The sequence below is a fragment of the Berghia stephanieae genome, unplaced genomic scaffold (assembly GCF_034508935.2).
Source record: "Berghia stephanieae isolate SIO BIC M18660-M18661 unplaced genomic scaffold, UCSD_Bste_1.3 scaffold7, whole genome shotgun sequence".
NCBI classification, from domain to species: Eukaryota; Metazoa; Mollusca; class Gastropoda; order Nudibranchia; family Aeolidiidae; genus Berghia; species Berghia stephanieae.
In genome coordinates this window covers 98,039-119,347 of record NW_027628621.1, presented here as the reverse complement: position 1 = coordinate 119,347, position 21,309 = coordinate 98,039, and the positions used below count along the sequence as shown (strand labels likewise).

At 36.5% G+C, this 21,309-nt stretch overlaps 3 long non-coding RNA genes across 8 annotated transcripts in view; 1 reads left to right on the top strand and 2 right to left on the bottom strand.

Annotated features, from left to right (window-relative positions):
• Positions 1 to 674: 674 nt before the first annotated feature.
• Positions 675 to 21,309, bottom strand: part of LOC144962217 (uncharacterized) — a 32,227-nt gene continuing 11,592 nt past the window's right edge. For 3 of the 5 annotated variants that reach the window (XR_013643405.1, XR_013643406.1, XR_013643404.1), the window contains one exon: positions 764 to 902. This is a non-coding gene — a long non-coding RNA (uncharacterized LOC144962217). Of the gene's footprint in view, positions 903 to 21,309 lie in introns of all 5 variants that reach the window. The other 2 variants (XR_013643402.1, XR_013643401.1) reach the window with 1 other exon arrangement.
• On the top strand, positions 2,300 to 4,358 carry LOC144962219 (uncharacterized). The gene is made up of 3 exons (XR_013643407.1): positions 2,300 to 2,394; positions 3,396 to 3,575; positions 3,906 to 4,358. It is a non-coding gene; the product is annotated as an uncharacterized LOC144962219 (long non-coding RNA).
• Positions 7,447 to 19,873, bottom strand: LOC144962214 (uncharacterized). Of its 2 annotated transcripts, none has more exons than XR_013643396.1 (3): positions 10,699 to 12,977; positions 10,111 to 10,187; positions 7,447 to 8,771 (listed from the first exon to the last, which is right to left on the bottom strand). It is a non-coding gene; the product is annotated as an uncharacterized LOC144962214 (long non-coding RNA). The 2 variants fall into 2 exon arrangements; XR_013643397.1 differs by lacking the exon at positions 7,447 to 8,771 and adding an exon at positions 19,009 to 19,873 and having other exon boundaries at positions 9,539 to 10,187; positions 10,699 to 10,810.

Sequence of the window (21,309 nt, the reverse complement as noted above, 5' to 3'; positions counted from 1 at the left end):
TTGTGACAAAGACTTGCGGCACAAATTCCAATTGGATATAGCTGAAGGCCTCATCACTCCTCAAATTGAACGACGTCGTGGCAACAAGTTTTTGCCCAAACCACTTGCTTGTGCTATGGATTTGTTTCTGGGCAGAGATCCTCTTGTTATCATCCACCCAAGGCCTGTTGACAACGGTGTTAAGCCACCTGCGTCTAAAAGAAAACGATGTGCTCGCTGTCCTGGGAAGAGCGATAGAAAGGCATCAGTCCAATGCTCTTCATGCTTTGCACCATTATGCAAGGATCATACTTTAGCAATTTGCTCTGTGTGTCATGCTAAGGAGTAGGAGAAGCAACATTGCTTCAAATAAATCATGAATCTTGTGTTGTTTCAATAAATTCTTGTTCTTTCTTTGCTATCACATTTTTTGGGTGAAAAGCGCTATATAAATTACTCTTACTATTACTTTTCTCATTCATCAAGTGGTGAAATGAGTGCATACAGTTTTAGAAATAGATTAACCATGTTAGAGTGTATGGGTCAGTGAGACCCAGCCAGGTAGGAAGTGTGGGTAAAATGTTTTTTGCTCTAATCAGCTATATGGGTCACTCAGGCCCAGCCTGGTAGGAAGTGTGGGTAAAATGTTTTTTGCTCTAATCAGGTATATGGGTCACTCAGACCCAGCCTTGTAGGTAGTGAAAGTCAAAAAGCCTAGTAGGGATAGGGTTAAGAAAGTTCTAATCTGATCCTAATAGTTTTTTAAAAAGATGGACAGCAGATGACCAGATATAAGAGTGGAACTCTTCCTTTCCTCTTTCTTGTGATGACAGGTTAGCTCTCCTCTCCTGAAATTCAACGTCGATTCCTTCCATCATCCGTGTAGTCACAGCTCCTTTCTTCTCGTTCTCAACAAACCTTAGCTGGAAAAAAAAATAAAAAGATAGAGAAAAAATAATCACAATCTTCAACTATATTTATATATATATATAAAAAAATAAAAAAGATAGAGAAAAGATAATCACAATCTTCAATTATATTTTTATATATATTAAAAAAAAATAAAAAAGATAGAGAAAAGATAATCACAATCTTCAACTATATTTATATATATATAAAAAAAAAAATAAAAAAGACAGAGAAAAGATAATCACAATCTTCAATTATATTTATATATATATAAAAAAAAAAAGAAGGAAGAAAGAAGAAAAAGAAAAGTCAGAAAAATAATATCCGAACTTAACACGCTATGTGGAAAAATAAATATAAAAGACATCTTATTACTAAAGGAGGCTGCATTTATTAATTTCCGCACCGCAATGCGATTTATGCGCCCAAATTTCAGACAATCACACTCACACATAATGTGGAATAGAACACTTACACTGGCGAACATTCAACTCAGTCATAGTCATTCACAGTATCAGATTTATCAAACTTTCACACCTACCGCCTACAGACTATCCCAAATGTACACTTTCTCTCAGAATCATCAAAGGCCTAGTTTTCCTTTACTACTCCAAAATAAAAAAAAATAAAAATTAGGCACCACCGAAGTTATTGTAGTAAAGGAAAACTAGCCCTTTAGTCTTTAGTCGAAGGAAACGATCCATGATGGAAGTGACTAGGTATGACTTTAGACTTTAGATGTAAGTATGAGCAGTGATGTCACCAAGATTTTGAAAGATCGTCGTTGGTAGAGAGCAGCTTCCCTTGGTGTTTAGAGTCTAGGCTCAGGCAAAGCTGCATCATTCCTCAATTTCATACCTTTTTTTTTCGTTATTTTGTTTTCGATGCTTCTTTCTTCTTACGAAAATTTGCCTAATTTTACCAATTTGGGGAAATTTGCCAAAATCTGCAGATCGCCCTGATATTTAAGGCCGCAGATAATGTAGATGACAGATTTGCTTACTGCAGGCTTCAAAGAGTATAAGTTAAGTCAGGGAAGTTTTTCATCCACTGAATTGGGAAACTGCTATATAGGAAAATTATTTCGGTGGTACACAAGAATACATCATCTGAGAACCAACCTCGACTATTATCAGACCTGCCAACCTTCCCAGGACGAAAAGTGTATTGTATGTCCCTAAAAATTTTATTTTTTTAAAGCAAAAAAGTGTATTTCGTCCGCACATCTGGAAAAAAAAGTACGCGCTATACAAAAAGGCTACGCTTATTTGTACTACCACTGCAAATAACGCCAGAGCTTATTTGTACTCTTACTAAAAATAGAATTTGCGTAATTACTAAAAATATAACATTTTATACGGATAGAACTGCAATATACAATGAATTATCTGGAAGTCAAAAAGTGAACACACTTCATCTCATCACAATCACATTATTACAAGTTGATTTTGACGGACTTTGGTAATTCTTCACTCTTTTCAAGTCACAGAATACTCAGTTTACAAGGTAAGCATACGAAATGCACATTTTAATTCATTTCTTATTTTTATAACTAAACATGCTTTGGGGTTGTGTGTTTGTTGATTGTGCATCAGCTGACGACACATTTGTCGCTACCGCGAATTACTTAACTTTATTACTTTATTTTGTGAAAAATAACAATAACAGGGCTTAAAAAAATTAAAATACTAATCTCCCCCCCCCCCCCCAAATAATTTAAATCAGCCTTCCATGTCAGGCGATTAAAACCAGGTGTTTCAATGTTCGATCCCCAGTCAAAAGGTTGCTAATTTTGTCAAGATCATGATCAAGAGGTTTCGAGTACTCACGACATTCCAGGCTCAGGTCCTTTAAAAAATACTTTTCATTCAGTTATTGTTATTATCTTTATTATGGCCGACACAGCATGCATCGTCCATACTTTTTCAAAACTTTTTTTTGGGGGGGGGGGGGGTGGCTGTTTTTTATTATCGGAAAATTGGGTTTTGTATGTTATGTTCATGGAGAGAGAGAGAGAGAGAGAGAGAGAGAGAGAGAGAGAGAGAGAGAGAGAGAGAGTAATATTTTATAATGATAAGATATCTGTAGTGGTAGTATTATTAGTAGTTTTGAAATGCCTATGATGATGACAATGTGAGATAATTATATTAGTGTGATTATTTTTATTATATTTTTAAAAATTACGTACGGCTATGTCGTAGTGGTATGACACTCGCTTTTGGACCGGAAGGTCCTGGGGTCGAGCCTCGCTCTGCGCATAGTTGAGCCCTTGGAAAAGGCACTTTGCTCACTTTCTCTCACCGGACTCAGTTGTAAAATGTGTACTTGGCCGTTAAATGCGTTGTCTCTGTCCGAAGAAATTGTAATATTGCCTAACAGTAACAGACGTTATGTCCCGTTCAACATGTTCAACATGCGAAGTGTTGCTGTTATAAACTTTAGCATTGGCATGTATGTGCCTATTTCGCTGTAGTGAATTTAATTTAATTTTTTGTTTTCATTGACAGCTAACATGAAAGAACACTGTTGACGTTACTGGTGTCCTGACAATCCATAAAGATGCTGGCTCAAGGGCTATTCTGGCAAGGTGTGTTGAGGCAAACCTTTGCCTGTGGCAAAACTCATCAATCAGCAAACCATCATCTGGGCCAGCAGACCAGAGTGTCTGCATGCACTTTTTGACAATGGTTAGTAATGTTTTCAAATCTCCATTGCGCCTTTACATTTTTTATTGGTGATCAATAAAATAAATGCTCATTTTTCTAAATGAAAATGGCAAAGCATCATTTGAATTGAATTACTACTGAATGTATTAACTTAACGACAGACTATAGTTTGTTGCCAAGAGTTTTGTTCTATGGATGTAAAACCAATGAAATTTCAAGTGTGTTGGTGTGAATAATGATCATTTTTAAAAAATTGCTATGTCTTTGACAAATGCATTTTATGACAATAATGCCATTTCCAAAAATTGCTAATGAACTGTGTCTCTTTTTTATTTCAATTTTTCCATCCAGAGCAGGATCAACCCTCTTTGTGGAACTACAAAAAAAGTGGTGGCAAACAAGTAGTGTTGACTTTTTCTGTATTGAGCCGAAAGATATTTTTATTCCAAGGGTTTGGGAAAGCAAATTGCTTTTTATTCAGAGCTAGTGCACTATTTAACTGTTTTATTGTCTAAAATAGAATTGATTTTGCAGTTCAACTTGACTAGATATCTAATTTTATACGACTTGTCTCTCAAGTAGAATAAAAAAAATGAAAAATGAGGATAGCGTGCCCTATCATATTTTGAAAAATCATTTAATGTATCTAGAAATCATCTGTATAACCTATTGTATACAGTAAATAATTAGGTTTTGTGATTATAATGATGAATTCATAAGGTATGACATCATATTCGACCACAAAATTATTTTATCTCTGGGCGTAAAAAAATCAATTTTACAGCATTTTTTTTTATCTATGGGGTATGGTTAGTGAACCGATTATAATTTTTTTTAGACTTAGATCAATCTACAAAATTTTCGTTTTCTTGTCCTATTACGGTCATATTTTGAAAGTTTGATGGATCATTTCTTTTAGTTGTCTGCAAAATCAGCCTTTTAACTTTATGTCAAATTATAGAAAAAGCTTGCGCTTTCTCAAATGTCTGTTTTATGTCATTTTTCTGATTTTCTAGCAATCCTACCTTAATCATTTTCCTTTAAATTATCTTCAAATTTATTCAGAATCTTTTCTATGATGTGTTTTACATCATGATGTAAGTGTTTGGGGGTAAATTAAAATTTAGCAATTTTATAAATTTTAAAATTCATTTGTTCCTGTTGATCCGCGCTAAATTTTCAGTTGAAATCAAATAAAAATTCTAAAAAAATTATTCCAAGAGTTTTCATGATATAGCTATTTATGAAAGAAACATTGTGTTTAAATTTGAAAGAAATTTATATGCTAGTTTTTGGTGCATCTATGTTAGAATTTAGGGTTTTACGTCTAATTTTAGCTTATGTTGCCCCTTAAAAAAGTTGTTTTTTTAAATTCAGTTATTTTTGGTGTTTAACATCAAATTATACATTACATTATTAGTTCATGAGATATAATTAAAGAATTTTAGAACTATAAAGCATATTTGACCACTAAAGTAATTTTTTGGTGAATAACAGCAGATATGAAATTATTTCGTAATTTTTTTCTTAGAGGTATGGGTTAGCGAATCGTTTAGAATTTTTTTCAGAATTTGATCAATTTATAAAATATTACTGTTTTCTTGTTCCATATTGTTTATATACTTGATGAATGTTGGCCTTTGTCTGCATAATTGGCTTTATTATCAAATTAAAGACAAATTTTTCATTTTCTCAAAATTTCATTGTGCGTCATTCTCTGATTTTCTAACATTCACATCTGGATTGTTTCCCATCAGATTGTCTTCAAATTTGGTCAGAATTTTTCTTATGATGTGTTTTGCATCATGATGGATGGGTTTTGGGCTAAACAAAAATTTAGCAGTTTTACGAATTTTTAAATCAATTTTTTTTCCTGTCATGTCACACCAAATTTTCACTAAGAAATCGAAAAAAAATTCTGAAAAATTTATTTTCAAGACTATTGCTAAACCTATCCATCTTGTTGTAAGAAACATTTTGTGTAAATTTGAAAGAGATCTGTTCGTTGTTTTTTTCTGCATCACTGTAAGAATTTTTGGCGTCTAATTTGAGCTTATATTGTCCCCCCTGGTGGTAGGGATTTGGTGGCTAATAGTATTAGCGCTGGTGTTAGGGACTCAGTAATAGCCATGTGGTAGGAACTCGGCGAGTAAAAGTGCTGGTGATAGGGATTCAACGAGTAAAAGCGCTGGTGGTAGGGACTCAGTGAGTAATAGCGCTGGTGGTAGGGACTCAGTGAGTAAAAGCGCTGGTCGTAGGGACTCGATGAGTAAAAGCTCTATGACTCGCTGAGTAATAGCGCTGGTGGTAGGGACTCGGTGAGTAATAACGCTGGTCGTAGGTGCTCAGTGAGTAAAAGCTCTAGGACTCTGTAATAGCGCTGGTGGTAGGGACTCGGTGAGTAAAAGCGCTGGTGGTAGGGGCTCAGTGAGTAATAGCGCTGGTCGTAGGGACTCAGTGAGTAAAAGCTCTATGACTCAGTGAGTAGAAGCGCTGGTGGTAGGGACTCAGTGAGTAAAAGCTCTATGACTCGGTAATAGCACTGGCGGTAGGGACTTGGTGAGTAAAAGCTCTATGACTTAGTGAGTAAAAGCGCTGGTGGTAGGGACTCGAAGAGTAAAAGCGCTGGTGGTAGGGACTCGGTGAGTTATAGCGCTGGTGGTAGGGACTCAGTGAGTAAAAGCTCTATGATTCAGTGAGTAGAAGCGCTGGTGGTAGGGACTCAGTGAGTAAAAGCTCTATAACTCAGTAATAGCACTGGTGGTAGGGACAGTGTCAGTGAGTAAAAGCGCTGGTGGTAGGGACTCGAAGAGCAAAAGCACTGGTGGTAGGGACTCAGTGAGTAAAAGCTCTATGACTCAGTGAGTAAAAGCGCTGGTGGTAGGACTCGAAGATAAAAGCGCTGGTGGTAGGGACTCGGTGAGTTATAGCGCTGGTGGTAGGGACTCGGTGAGTAAAAGCTCTATGACTCGAGTAAAAGCGCTGGTGGTAGGGACTCGGTGAGTAAAAGCGCTGGTGGTAGGGACTCGGTGAGTTATAGCGCTGGTGGTAGGGACTCGGTGAGTAATTGCACTGGTGGTAGGGACTCGGTGAGTAAAAGCTCTATGACTCAATGAGTAAAAGCGCTGGTGGTAGGGACTGTTTGTTTGTTTGTTTGTTTTTGAGGGTTTTACGGTGCTTGCAAAACATTAAGGTCATATCAGCGCCAGTAAAAAGGAAGAAATGGGATAGTAAAAAGTTATAGAATTCAATTAAAGCACCCAAGAAAAGGTAAGACAACGGGAATTTGTTCAAATGGGAAACAGATGTAGATTCCAAGAGCACACCGTCAAAGTACTTAGTTTGAGATCACCTAAAAGTCTCATCCAGACACAAGCACAGGTCCCGACTAAGAGGAATACACTCAAATGTTAACAAATCAAATATAATATGTAAATAAAACATAATACAGTACATAACAGAGAGATGATTTACAATGAAAAAAATATCATCTCCCAAAACTAACTATACATTCGACTGCTTCCCTCTCAGCCGGGGATCCGGCCAGGACCAGGACAAAACCAAGTAATCTCATTCCAAGACAAAGACAGAAAGCATGTTGGAAAACAGATATAAGGGATAGAAGACACAGTATGAACCCCCCTGCCCACTAAGGGAGGTCAGGAACCCCGCCCAGGTGGAGGGACTGGGTGAGTAATAGCGCTGGTGGTAGGGACTCAGTAAAAGCGCTGGTGGTAGGGACTCAGTGAGTAAAAGCGCTGGTAGGGATTCAGTGGTGTCACTGATTTTATGACATTAGAATATAAAGAAATTTACAACTACAATCGGACTAATGATTTTACAAAAGGTCCCCACAAAAGTATATCTTTAAATTATTAAACAAGTCTGTTGATTAAATTAAATTATAATTTTATTTTAAAAGATCAAGAAAATGTCAAAATGCATGAACACTACTTCACTCTATACCGATCACGACCCAACAAGTATTGAGAACAACCATGCTTCTCAAATTTGTTTTACATACAGGACTTTGCACTATCCTTTTGAATCTGGATAGAGACTTGACCGACTCAATTGTTAACGGGCACCTTTTTACTATCACACTCTTTTATTGAGATGTGATATTACGACTTATAATGTCCCTTTTTATTTCGTCACTGACCGACCACCTTTGAAATTTTGATATTCTACAACACAGTGTTTGGTCTCCTGTGTTATATTTGTTTTATTCTGTACCGACCTGTATAACACAGTTTCGGCCTGAAATTTCCTGTGTAGAGTCCCATTTGAAAAATTTCGCACGTCTAACTGTCTCTGTCGTGTCAAGGGCATCTTTATGGTCGCATGTCTCTGTTATCTGGAGTCCCTGTCTGGTCAGTCTGTGTGTCCATAACGTCTGTGGTCTCTCTGTCTGGTCAGTTTGTGTGTCCATAATGTCTGTGGTCTCTGTCTGGCAGAGTGTGTATTTATAATGTCTGTGGTCTCTGGTCAGTACGTGCATTTACAATGTCTGGTGTCTCTGAAAAGTCAGAAAGAGGGTTAGAATGGGATTTGTCTGTATTAAGTCAGTCATGTCAACAATGTCAAAGTCTTTATCTTCAGAGACAAGAGTCAAAAACTGTTCCAACTGGGAGATTCTTTGCAGAAACTGATGTTCTACCATAACTTGAAACAAGCTATTGATCCTGTTTGTCACTGAAGATACAATTCGATACAGTCCTTCCTGTGTATTTGTCACACGCCATACTGGTACAATGTCAGTTTCAGGTTGGTCATGGATTTCCAGTCTTTCGCCCGCCATGACCCTCATCATCTATGCACATAATATTCACAAGTGGATACAAATATCGATTTACTTTGTATGTTGCATCCATAACAAACACATCACAAAAAACACTCACATCACGCCTCATTCTTCCCGTTACTTAAAACAAATACTCAAAACCACCATCCTCATTCACACTGAACTTTGTTACACCTCCTTCCTCCTCTATCTCTCTCAGTAATTCCTGTACCGTTTCACTGTCCGTCCTATCAATATCAGTCTTGAACAATCTCCGCTGCAAATCTTCGACATCTTTAGCAATACATTTTATCCTTGGCTTGATTGAATGGAATGTATTGCCTAAGTTGGGTTGTGGACACCTTTGTTTTAGCCATAGCCTTCACTGTCTCATTCACGAGGGGCAGGCGATTCTCCGGATAAAGTGAGGATGGCTAAATGTAAAAAGAAAAAAGATTAAAAGTACAAAATTGTATGCAATAGCATTCAATTCAGACCTGCCAGCTAACAAAACAAAAAAAAAAAAGCATTTTATTTTTTATTGACAATTTAAAGACAAAAATCTGCATATAAACCCATAATGCACGAGTTGTGTTTGTCACTCTAAAATACTTGAATGAACTAAAATGCAACAGGCGCTCATCAAATTCAAGGGTTAAATGAATGACTGCAGAATTCCCAAAAAACGTCACTTCATTGTCTTTGTAACATTTTCATGGCATACAAAAACGCAATAGAGTGGTCACCATTTATAATTAGTCCTCAGAAATCAAGCATTTATAACTGCATCGTACCCATAGTCAAAGTCAAATTTTATTTTGAAAAGTCTATGGACAACCATCAAATCTTAAAATTCCTTATCTGGAACAAAAAAAAAAAACCAAAGACAAAAAAAAAAAGACCCAAAAAAATACCACCACCTAGATCTGCTTATATTGTCTTACAGGACTTAATAGCGCTTACAACACTATAAAAAGGATGATGATATGGTGACTGATTCAATAAATAGGGAACAGTAGATTTCACGAGCACCTCAAAGATGTACCAATTTTGACATTACCTCAAAGTCTCACTGAGACACAAGCAAAGGATCCTGCTAAAACATTTACATAATGCAATAATATTCAAAACCTATAACTATAACAGTACATAACAGAGAGATGATATTTACAGTATAAAAAATCATCTCAAGATGAAAGGTACTGTATTTGACTGTCTGCCTCCCAACTAAAGACCCCCGCAAGGACCAGGAAAAAAATGAGCAATCTTAATCCATAACAAAGACAGGGAGCAACATGGAAAGGGAGAACAAATATAAGGGATAGAAAAATGTGAACTCTCTGCCCAGAACCCTTCCAAGAAATTTTTTTTTTAATAAAAAAAAATACAAATTCTGGAACAGTCAATTTTGTCACAAGCTGGTCATCATCTCTCCATCTCAGTGCGCCACCTTGAATGTATCGTAATAAAATATGAGTTGGAATGGCTGTTGTCCTTTAAACATTTGGTCCTGGTGTCAACAGTGCATTTACCTAACTAATCTATTACTATATATTACACTCAATAGTGGGAGGGGGGAGGGACAATTAAGTACTGAAAATATAAAGTAACAAGAAAAGAAAAAATAATACATATTTATAAAAAAGAATTGAGTCTAATTGCGACTAAAATAGAATTTGCGATTAATTGCTGTCAAGTGTAAAATTTTCGGCAGCGAAAAACTGCAGGGACAAAATGTCGATGGAAAATAAGTATAAAATGAATGAGTCTTACCAATTTATCACATGGGTGATTTTCATGGTGGTGATTAGCCCCTGTAACCCTCAGAAGCCAGTATTAATTTCAGAGTCCTGCATGGTAAGAAAAACTTTTTATTACAAAGTAATAAAATTATCCACAACATAGTATGATAAAATATTAATAGCGTTGTCACTTGCATAACTCAATTGTGAAGGATTTCAACATGCAGATTATAGAGCAATTGAAAATAAATCTTAATAAGACATTCAATAATAATACTAATCCAGATGAACAAATCAAGTGTTTCACTTTTTAAAACTGTTCTGGTAATAGTTGAACTATTGTCTTGCTGCATTACATCGTGCAGCCCGCCCACTGAAGACTGTAAATGAGCTGCAGATAGGCACACATTGCCTCTTCCTCTGGATGTTTTAAAATTCAGAATCAGTTTGATTGCTTTATTAAAATTGTCTTGGCAATCAAGATAGAAAAGCTGATGGTGATAATTTACTTCCGAGTTATTCTGAAATATTATAACCTTGTGCATATAATATTTCATTTTTTTAAAATATGTAAAAGTAAAAAAACACCTCCTGCCCCCGTCCAAAAACAACCTCCTACCTCTGGTTAGGGCGAACTCTTTTGCTTGAAGCCAATTGCTTTTTGCCTGCTTGCATTCATAGACACAAAAGTCATAAATTAGCCAACTTTCCTCAGGGTGATATGATGGAAGCTGAAAAACACGGAATAATATAAAAGATCATAACATAAATACCTAAATATTAAGTTTAAAAATTGCAATATTTTCTCCAACTGAGACAAAGGTGTTACAGTTCAGTACGTTAGAAGAATAAGAAAGTAAGTCGAGAGTTTTCTCGAAGAACTTAAATTTGTGACGTGGTACTCAAATCAGGGACTAGGTCAAAAGCTGAATGGAATGGCACAAATGGAAAGCCAAAGGCATGTTGTTTTCAATATTTAAAGTCAATAAAAATTCAAATTCTGTGCATTCTAATATTAGGCAAACAACTACAGACCACACTAAATTGAATTGTATTAAGTAAAAGGATCTTGTCACATTCAATCAAGCTGTCATTTGAGAAAAATTACTTCATTATAAATTGAAGTTCAGATCGCATGTTTGAAGCCGTATTAGGAAAATTCATGTATCTGTGTATAAGCCAAGTTTAATCAAAATCACAGTGGCAACGAGTGTCTAATATTTGCCACCAGATACACTCGTAAAATTTGAGTGTAGGCCTATTTAGCAAAATCATATATTAGGAATGGTTTATACTACATCATAAAGTAGCGCATGCCCGTCATCATCCTGCATCTTTTTTATATATACAGTGGACTCCGGATAAGACGATGCCCAGGGGAACCGAGAAAAAAATCGACTTATCCGAAAATCAACTTAACCGGAGCGTAACCAAATGAGCAAAAACTCATTTGAACAAAGCAACCCAATCTAGAATAAGTATGTCCCTTCATATCGCGCGGTCTCTGTAGTGGTCATGAGAGGCTCCTACCCCCAATAGTCCCATAGAGGAATCAGAATACATAAAAATCGGAATTTGAGATAAAAAAGCGGAATCAACTTACTGTTATTGACTATGACATGCTTTGCAACAGAAAATGTAATAGACAATCCAAAAGTACTCAAATGATTAAAAATAAAAAAATGTGTAAAAATGTACAGATTGTGTAAAGACTAAGAATGGGGTCAAATAATAATAGAGAACACACAGGTCCTGGTCGTCTGAGAGCAAAGCATTGAATGGATGGATTTAACCTTATCAGGACCCTTCCCCCCCCCCCCACACACACACCTAATCAAACAAACGGGCGTGCCGGTACTCACACACACACACACACACACACACACACACACGTACACATGGTTAAAATTAAATAGGGAAAGAAGCTGACCGTACTCAATAATATTATTACCGATTTAGATTGAAGCCAACATATAATATTACCAAGGTCATTGACCTCACGAATTGGAGTCACAATAATAATAATAATACTTCGGTCAACCCCCCTCCCAAACATATAATATTATCCGACATCAGCAGCACACACTTTGAAGGGACTAATCAGACACACAAAATGTGTGTTGATTGACCATAGGAGATGCTGACGAAATAAGCCATAGTTCACTTTTTTTTCACTAGAGATTCTTTTTTAAAAATTTTCCTCGATGGGAAAGGTGAAAAGCGGAATTTTTGCTTTGAATGTGGAATGTATACCAATTAAGTGAAATTATTCTGCGAAAAGCGGAAGGGTAGGAGCCTCTATGTCAAGGTCAAGCTTCTTGTAAATCGTCGAGACAGAAATAGCTGACATGCCAATTTCCTATGCGATGATTTTCTGTCGCATGCCAAACTTTCCAAATGCATCGAATCTTCCTTTTCCGCGATAGGTTTTCCATTGTAGTTGTAGACTTGATTTGAATTCTTCTTGATCAAATTGATACTAATTAAGAGGGTCATTACATAACATGGAATGGATGGCCTGGGATTAGAACAAAAAAAAATCTTGAACTTGAAGTTGCGACAATGTAAAATTTGAGATGGAGAAATTAGTTATTCAATACTGCTTATGTACATTGAACAAGGACGTCAGGCAAAGCACCTACATCACATCGATGTGCGCCAATCGTTCGCGGATATTCTTAACCATTTAAAATTCTTACTGGTAGCTTTTTTAACCAATGGAAATACTTGTTTATCTGTGATTTTATTGTAGTCGTAAGTGATAAGAACATCGACTTAAGCGACATCGACTTATGTGGAGTTTTTTTTTTTTACTAATGCTATAGGGACTATCAAGGTGAATGGGAGGCGCCTTAAAACCTGCCAAATGTTCCCACTGCCTTGTGGGTTATGACCGGGAGGTCAAAAGGCTATGGAGTAAACCAGATAAAAATCCGTCAGAAGGCAACGGGAAACCACTGACGTATCATCCCAAGATCGTCATGATGTCCGTCCAAGCGAATCTAGTCAACGACGTCAATGGATGTTTTTCGAGCAACTCGATTACAGCCTCGTCCGGTAGAGATAGTCATGCAGGTGAACAGGTGACTCTCGACCGTCATCCAGCTACTGTGCACCACCAAACATTACGAACAGCAACATGGAATGTAAGAAGTCTGTACCAGAAAGGAAAACTAGCAAATGTAGTTATGGAAATGAAGAGATTGAATATCAATGTTTTAGGATTATCAGAAGTTAGATGGAAAGGAGCAGGAGAACTTAATTATGATGACTGTAAAATTATATACTCAGGAGGAGGAGAACACCAAAGGGGAGTTGGAATTATACTAGATAATAAAACGGCGCGAGCAGTCAAAGGATTCTGGCCCATTTCAGACAGAGTAATGGCAATCAAACTACAAGCAAAACCTTTTGATTTTGATATTTTACAAATATACGCCCCAACCACCAGTCACGATGATGAAGAAGTGGAAAATTTCTATCAACAAATAGATAAAGCAATGCATCAGTTTAAGTCTTCAGACATAAAACTCATCATGGGCGATTTTAATGCCAAGGTGGGCCGAGAAAGAATAGAAGATATTGTGGGCCCACATGGTCTGGGAGACAAAAATGACAGAGGTGATCGTCTTATTCAATGGTGCCGTCAACATGATCTGACAATCACAAATACTTGGTCAACAAACCACAATAGAAGGAAGTGGACATGGAAAAGTCCTGGAGATGGAGTGAGAAACCAAATAGATTACATACTCATCAGCAAACGTTTCCGAAACTCGGTTTTGTATGCCAAATCTATGCCGGGGGCTGACTGTAACAGCGATCATATACCTGTGCTATGCCCCATACGAGTTAAATTGAAAATCTGCAAAAGAGCAAAGGCTAAACCTAAATACCAACTAGACATTCTCCGGAAGAACAGAAGATACAAGAAAAATTTGAACTATCAGTAAGAAACAAGTTTGAAGTGCTTGGAGAACTAACAGATATAGAAGAGAAATATGAGCAGTTTAAAGACAGTGTTGCTGCATCATTAGAAGAAAATGTTCCAACCACACTTAAGTTGCAGAAGAAGAAATGGATTACTCCAGAGATATTAGAACTAATGAATGAGAGAAGAAAGGCCAAAAATCAGGAAGAAAAATACAAGACTCTGAACAGGCAGATAAAAAGAAAATGCAACGAAGCTAAAGAAGACTGGATAAATGAACAATGTCACTATATAATGTCCTGCAAAGAAAAAAATGGCAAATTCTTCCATCAGAAAATCAAAGAAGTGACAAACAAAACTAAATCAGGTGCTAAAAGTGGATGCATCAAAGACAAGCGTGGAAACACCATCATGGACAAAGTCTGCATTCTAAACAGATGGTCAGAATATATTGAAGAACTTTTTTTTGATAATCGAGGAGAAATGCCTATGATAAAAGAACTGGAAGGGCCTTCTATAATGAAAGATGAAGTTAGGAACGTCATGAAAAGCATGAAAAATGGAAAAGCTGCAGGACCTGATGCCATAACAATTGAAGCCTTGACTGGCCTGGGTGAATGGGGGATTGAATTCATCACAAACCTTCTAAATCAAGTGTATGACACAGGAAAAATACCAACTGATATGAAACGATCCATTTTTATAGCACTACCAAAAAAGCCAGGGGCAGTTGATTGTGAACAACACAGAACTATTAGCCTAATGAGCCACCTCACAAAAATTCTTTTGAAGATAATTTTACTAAGAATAAGAAATAAAATACGACCTGAAATTGGGGAGATGCAATTTGGTTTTGTTGAGGACAAGGGTACCAGAAATGGAATATTCACATTATCAATGCTGATGGAAAGATGTATTGAAGTAAATAAAGATCTGTATATGTGTTTCATTGACTATTCAAAAGCCTTTGATAAAGTACAACACGAAAAACTATTCAAAATTCTATCATCCTTGGACATTGATGGTAAAGATTTAAGAATATTACGGAATTTGTACTGGGAACAAGAAGCAGCAATGCGTGTTGACAACGAGCTAAGCAGTTTTACACCTATTAGAAGAGGAGTTAGGCAGGGGTGTGTGTTCTGTCTCCAGAGTTATTCAACCTCTATAGTGAAATGATATTAAGAGATATCGAACATAAGAAGGGGTGTGTATTGGAGGAAAGAATGTAACAAATCTGAGGTATGCAGATGATACGGTTCTACTGGCAGAATCTGAACATGAACTACAAGAATTACTGGATGTTGTAGTCAGGAGTAGTGAAAATATGGGACTGGAACTGAATATATCTAAAACAGAATGTATGACGGTATCTAAAAATAATAACCCACCAGCCTGTGTAATAACAAGCAGAGGACAAACAATACAACAAGTTGAATGTTTCAAATATTTAGGCTTCAATGTAACATCCAATGGAAAATCAGATTGTGAAATAAAGAAAAGAATAGGTATGGCGAAGAATGCATTCAACCAGCTGCATACAATTATGAAAAACAGGAATATTAGCATGAAAACAAAAATCAAAGTCCTGGATTGCTATGTACTGTCTGTGCTGCTATATGGTTGTGAGAGCTGGACCATAAACAAGACCATGGTTAAAAGACTGGAGGCAGTGGAAATGTGGTTTTACAGAAGAATGATGAGGGTGTCATGGATGGAAAGGAAAAGAAATGAAGAAATTTTAGAAATGGCAAACAGAAAAAGATCACTGATAACAAAAATCATCAAACGCCAAATGGAATTTTTAGGACACATTATCCGCCACCCTGGTTTGGAAATACTCGCCTTGACTGGAAAGATGAATGGAAAAAGAATAAGAGGAAGACAAAGAATAACGTATTTGAAAGGGATAAGAACTTGGACAGATGAAGCTGAGAAAGGTGGCGCTGCTTTAATAGAATTGGCAAGAGATAGATCAGCTTGGCGGAAGATGACCTCCGACGTCTGCTTCAGATATGGAACTACATGAGATGAGAATGCTATATAGGAAGAAGGGGGAGGGACCAAGAAAAAAATCGACTTGGGTAAAAATCGACTTAGGCAACGTCGACGTATCCAGAGTGCACTGTATATAAGTATTAAAAAAAGAATTGAGTTTTCATAAGCCGCAATATCCACCAAACATGCTCAAAGCACTTTACAAAGGATCCATGACTAGCAGCAACACGTAACAAGTAGAACGTTAGGCGATGTTTTTCTTCTGACAGACAACGCTCTTAGAGGATAGGAAATCATACACATGAGTACAGTGAGAGAATGTGAGGCCTTGACGAGGCTCGACCCCATGACCTTCCAATCCGGAAGTGAGTGCCACACAGCCGCATATATCTTGGCGGTTCTTGAGAATTTGCCAAACACCTACAAACTAATTAGTAAAAAGAGGGGAGATGGGCAGAAATAGACAGACAGATACACACGCAGAGAGAGAGAGAGAGAGAGAGAGAGAGAGAGAGAGAGAGAGAGAGAGAGAGAATAATATCAGTTGCCTGTGGTGTCAGTCCGTTTAGGAGTGAGGTGGCGGAAGAAGTAGTCTAGCACTATTACTTGGGTAGTAGTAGTAAGTAGTAAATAGGGGAGGTCTTCTGCACGTTCCTTGAGCTAAGGAAAGTATTCCTTCAACTAACCTTAAAATAAAAAAAATAAAACCTTGTACATTTCCAACACTTGGACCTGCACTATGACCTATAACTAAAACTAACAGACAAAAAAAAACCCCGCTAAGACTCCTCTCCAGTACCTTTCAATATTTCAAATTGAATTATAATGGCTGCGGAAAACTAAAACAATGGTCATATAAGGAAATTTACAAATCAATCAAGTTGTTCTACAGGTTTTAAAATGAAAATATGAAGTAACAAGATATCACTCTAATATAGTGACACCTAACTAACACTAGACATCACACCAGCAGCAATGCTGAGCGGAGTAATTTTACTTTTTTCACTTGCAACCAAGTTGCCACATTGGATTTTCTTTCTTTACTTTTTTTTTTAGTGTTCTGCTAATGTGCAATCTACATTTAAAATAAAAAGTGGCATCTTTCATTTCTTCTAATTCTTAACAGACACGATTATGTCCACTTCACATCTCAACAACAGGGACAATTTTTTTCACTTCTTGAGGCAGTTTTTTCTTACTTCTTTTAAATTTCATTTTTTTTAAAGCTTCTTTATTGATTTGTTTATAAGTTCTATTGTTCTTCTTATTTTTCATTGTCAATATCATTTTCATCAGCATACTTTTACGGTACTTTTACCATGTTATTCTTACGCTCTTACAGTTACAGTACAGCAGAGCGATACCTAACGCAGACCTTTAAAGTGCTACTAAATTTGAAAAATTAAATAAAACGTTTGACAAAAGATCCACAGTTCAAAAACTAAAACAATTATAAAGTGAAACTACCTCGAGGCTCGAGGAACATCGGGGGTAAGGTCTCCCGCCCATACTGGGCACTGTGGGACTGGAAGTCTAGAGAGCTGCGCCGGTGGAAACCGTAATTTAGTTTCTTAAACGGCTCCGATCATTCAGAAGAGGAGTAGTACCTATCTAGTTGTAGTTATTAGTAGTAGAAGAAGAAGAAGAAGAAGAAGGAGCATGTTCAGGTTCAAGTTCAACCCTCTTAGTAGGCACTTGCAAGAATTTTTCAAAATAGTGGCTATGGGTATTAATTTAGCGTAGAAAAATAAAGGGGAGTGAAACATTAACTAGAGTGAAAAATTATGGCTCTGTCTCAACTGGTCAAAAAGTTATGACCGTTTATGTGGTGGAAAATCTCTATTTATAGAGGAAAAAATGTGACCAAAGCACCCAATGGATAATCACGTTAGGTACTTTGGTAAAAAATTCAAATTGGATTGAGCTCAATGAAACCTATATCATTTTAAAGTGCTTTTCAACACGATTCTAATGATACCAAAATTGTGAAAATCAGATAAGCAGAAAAAAAGTTGTGTTAGTTTAAAGGCTGACAAATGGTCTTCTATTTGCCTTTGTTATTTACTGACGGACTTTGTGACCTGAAAATTGTTGCATTTCCGGTAGTAACCGCCATTTGGATTTCAAAACTGGTCTAAAATGACCGCTAAGATTTGAGTAAGGATTTTACTGGAACGAATTTCATGGATGCGGTATACAACTTTGCCCTGAATTTAATTTTATAAAAAAGTTAAGATGTTAAATAAACGTGCCAGCATGAAATTTTGATTTACCAAGTTCTAATCTTTTAATTATCCAAAGCTAAATTATACCCTATTTTATCCATAATCAAAAGTTATACTAAATTGTCATTGATTTTAAAATAAACTACACCAAACGATAGAGTAATTTCTCCTGAAGAAAATAAGACATAAATCATTAAAATCCATCCATAAACAAAAAATCTATGGAACTTTTTCTGAGACCCATCACTCAAAAGTCCAAAAAATCGGGTCACAGCCACTAGGCCATTTATCGGCTCCCTGCTGGAGGGCCAAATGGACGTTTACCAAAGTACCTAATCACGTATAATTCAGAAACAGCTTCAGATACAACTTTGAAATTTTTACATGTGGTAAATCAACATCTCTGTAATACATTGCAAACAGAAAATGAATTATTTATTGAGAAAGAAAAGTATAGTTTAGAGCTGAGACAGCTGAAATCAAGGAAAAATAGATCACGACATGCAAATGAATGACCTATTGGAATTTTGGAAAAGTCAATAATAAAATATTTATTCACATGAAGATAAGACCAAATACACCACTGAATCGGCGTCGTTTAGTTGTTCACTTTGAACTTTTCAAAATGAAAATAGACCTCATAAAAGCAAAGATATGAACTGACAAATGTTTGAGGTGGTGTACTCTTCTAAGTTGATAGAGTTAGAGTGAGAATGACGAGAAATGAGTTGCCACTTAATTAAGGAAAAAAAATTGTCGTATCTAGTTTACTTACCTTCTTTGTTGACTTTTTAATAAAAAGTACATTATTCTCATTTTCGAATGTTTTCAAATTGGAGAAAAGATGAGAATGTCTCGTTTACCGAGAGGGCCATTTTTTTTGCTTCACACTTCTCAAAGAAAGACCGCGAAAAGTGGAGGCTGGTCGGCTGGTCCTTGAAAGCTCACAAATGCAACTTTAAACGCATAAGAGTGCTGGGAGTAGGTAGCTACAAATAGGTAAAGGAGCGGTGGTTTGCAACTTTAAACACATAAGAGTTCTGGGAGTACAAATAGTGAAAAGCGGTAGTTTTCGCTATTTGTAGTGGTAGTACAAATAACCACTTCGATACAAAAATTTATATAAAAGCTAACACCAAACCAGGCCTGTAAATGGTTGGTGAAAAAGTTGTCGGAACTTTTTGAACACATGAAAATAGACACAACAGGACAAAAATATGGATTAATTAAAAAACACAACACAGATATGATACGTCAATTGACTAGTCAAATCATGTCACTTTCCCCTACTTATTTATAATGAGCAGGCCTGTAAATGGTTGGTGAAAAAATTGTCGCAACTTTTTGAACACGCGAAAATAGACACAACAGGACAAAAATATGGACACAACACAGACATGACACTGACATGTCAATTGACCAGTCAAATCATGTCACTTTCCCCTACTTATTTATAACAAGGTCCTTATCTTATGGTACCAAAAAAAAAAAACAAAAAAAAATCCCAATTATTTGAGGGCCCAGGTCTGAGTTAGTTGTAAAATGAAAGGAAGAGAACAATTCCTACCCTTTTGAAGGATGTGTAACTTCGCTCTTGTTTGTGTTAAATGTTTACGCTGATTCTTTCCTTTATTTGGATTAATTCTTATGAGAAGAAGAAGAAGAAAGAAGAAGAAAAGAAGAAGAAGAAGAAGAAGAAAGAAGAAGAAGAAGAAGAAGAAGAAGAAGAAGAAGAAGAAGAAGAAGAAGAAAACGACGACAACGAAAAAGAAGAGGAGGTGGTGCGAGAGCTTTCATAGAATATATATTTCGAAGAAAAACAATTATTTCGCATTATTTATTTCCGTCTTACATCTGGACGGAACCAAAAAGATGTAGAGACTGAGAAATAAGAACCGAAGATATGCATGTGTGTCGGTAGCAAAATAGAGAGAAACATTCCGGTTCGGTTCGACACACTTTTGTGTGTGCGTTATTTACTGACTAGGTGTGTGTGTGTGAAGACGAATCGCGCAAACTTTGCGACCTCTCTCGCTGGCTGTGGCACAGTACGCAGGCAGTGAATACATCCACGGCTAGCGGAGCATGTAGGTGACACGATAATATTATAGCTTTTGTTTTGTCTAGTCTTTTAAAGTCGGCATTTGAAATGGAATAAAATATTTTTTCGAGGAACAAAATAAGTCTTATTTTCTTTTTTATTGGTTCTGTTCTTCGACGTTACGAATGTTATTTTTACTATTAATTTTTAAAAATAATATATTAGCACTTATAGAGAAAATCGTACTGTCGGAAATCCGACAATAGACGGAAGATTTACAGGCCTGAATGAGGTCCTTATTTTATGGTACCAAAAATTTTTTTTCCCAATTCTGGGTTTGTAAAATGAAAGGAAGAACAATTCCTACCCCTTTGAAGGATGTGTATCTAGTGCTTGACACGGGAAGCTGCGTATCTTCGTTCCTGTTTGTGTTAAATGTTTACGCTCATTCTTTCGTTTATTTGGATCAATTCTCATAGAAGAAGAAGAAGAAGAAGAAGAAGAAGAAGAAGAAGAAGAAGAAGAAGAAGAAGAAGAAGAAGAAAAAGAAGACGAAGAGAAAGAAGAGGAGGCGGTGTGGTTGTGGGAGAGCTTTCGCAGAAGAATAGATATTTCGAAGAAAAATAATTATTTCGCATTATTATTTTTCCGTCTCACATCCAGACGGAACCAATAAATCATAGGGAAAAGAAATAAGACACGGAGAAATGCATGTGTGTCGGTAGCAAAATAGAGAGAAACCTTCCGGTCCGAGAAGCTCCAACACACTTCTGTACGTGCATTATTTACTGATTAGGTGTGTGTTTGATGACTCGCACGAACTTCGCAACCCTCTTTCGCTGGCTGTGCCACAGTAGCCAGGCAGTGAATACATCCACGTCTAGGTGACATGATAATATTATAGCTAACTGATAGACGGCCTAGGTTTGTTTTGTCTGTGATGCGAAAAATAAAGTTTTTTATTTTTAAGTCGGCATTTGAAACGGAATAAAATCTGAATTTTTCGAGGAATGAAATAAGTCTTTTATTTTCTTT